Genomic DNA, 1906 nt, shown 5'->3' with positions numbered 1-1906 from the left:
AAACAAAAACTGAAAGTTCAGAAATTAAATGAATGAATCCAGAAAAATATGCTGATTTAAGTTCTTTTAATTGAGCAAAAACTTCATGTACAAATGTCTGATTGTGGCCTATTTTTATCGAGGTCACATATACATTTGGTGGATTATCTGGCTTTTCTTGTATTGTTCTAAGGAATACCAAAAGGAACCACAAAGTCACGTGACGCTAACTTTAGAGGAGAGACAAGGCATGGAGAAACATCAGTGATGTGGCATGTACTCACCATCTGAAGCTCAGAACTTTAAACCACACTGCATTGTGCTCAGGTGTTTTTCTTGTTTCTTTGTTTTTAATGCTCCATTTTGTTTATCCTAGTGTTTCTGCATGTTTATATTCTAATAAATGTCGCTGACATAAAACAACAGCTAATTGAGCTCACAGGCATGTCTCATAACAGGCTGCACCTTTCAAGCAGCTGTGATTCCTCATCTGCTGTGAGCAAGAGGCCTTCTTCAAACATCTTGAACTGTCATGCAAACAAAACAGGGATTGTCTGGGAATGTTTTTCTGTTTTTAATGGTTGTTTTGGCACAAATGTGAAGTTTTGCTATATGTGATAGAACAACAAAAAGTTGTGCATCGTTTTGAAATGGAGGGAAAATGATGCATCATTTTACATTATTTTACAAATAACATCTTGAAAAGTGTATGTGGCAAATATTTCCCATTTTTTACTCCCATAAGCTTTAACTTTATGCAATCAATTGCCTTCATAAATCAGTAAAAGGCTATGTCTGACGTTTTAGTGAACAATCAACATCATGGAAAAACAAGAAACACACCAACAAGATCAGGGAGAAAGTAGAAGAGAAGTTCAAAGCAGTGATAGGCTATAAAACAATATCCCAACTTGTTAACACATTTCTTCAAGTCATCATCTGAAAATGGAAAAAGCACAAACACAACATCTACTAGTACACTAACACAGATGGAATGGGCATGGAGAGCAGTAATCCAACAGGTCCAACAGGTCCATTGTAACACTGGAGGAGCTGCAGAGTTACACAGCTCAGGAGAAAGAATCTGTCAAGAGAAAATGGAAAGAAGAAAGCCATTAAAAGAAGGTATTAAGATCTCATGTGTTCAGGCCAATGCCAATGCAGGTGATACAGCAAGAATATGAAATAATGTGGTCCGCATAGTTTTGAGTAAAACTCAACACATGCAAAATGCTGTGTCATACAAAGTCATTACTTTAGTGTAAGGTGGTGGTGGCAGTATCGTGCTGTGGGGAAGGTTGTCATTAAAAGGGAAAAGGAGGTTGGTCAGAGTTAATGAAAAGGTGTAGGTCAGTCCTGAAGGAGAACCTGCCAGAGGTTATTAGAGATTGAGGTTAATCTTGCAGCAAGACAAAACTCAAAATGTTGAGGCAGCGCTATAATGGAATAGCTTAGATCAATAGACACGTGTTAAATGAAAATAAGTTCATGGGCCATGAATTCTTTTGCAAAAGGATTTGCAGATAAAACATGTTATTTCAAACATGAAATAAAGTAATGCATTAACTACTTGAGTTTGCTCTTTTTATTGCTCATGTTTTTAGAACTACTGCTTCAGTGACAAAAGGTAAGCTATCATAGCAGGAGAGTGAGGTCACTGCTCAAAGAATCTTGAAAGAAAGAAAGTCTATGTTAATCTGAACAATTTACTGTTATAGTCCAACAACATTTCCATCTTCGTACTCAAGATGAGTCATTTTTTTCTTTAAGTAGTTCAACGTGAGCTCTAGTTCCCACGCGTTTCTTTTAGCATTTCTCTTCAATGCAAGCTGTGCTGTGGTGAAACTGTTGGTCGGGGGAAAAGAAAAGGAGTAGTGGGTTACAGTCCTGGAATGTGCGCGCGCTCCCGATCTCTGCGTTCCCGACT

Source organism: Poecilia mexicana, unplaced genomic scaffold (genome assembly GCF_051168715.1).
Source record: "Poecilia mexicana isolate PSO_F unplaced genomic scaffold, ASM5116871v1 scaffold_2, whole genome shotgun sequence".
In the NCBI taxonomy this organism is placed as follows: Eukaryota; Metazoa; Chordata; class Actinopteri; order Cyprinodontiformes; family Poeciliidae; genus Poecilia; species Poecilia mexicana.
This window is presented reverse-complemented; position numbering follows the sequence as displayed.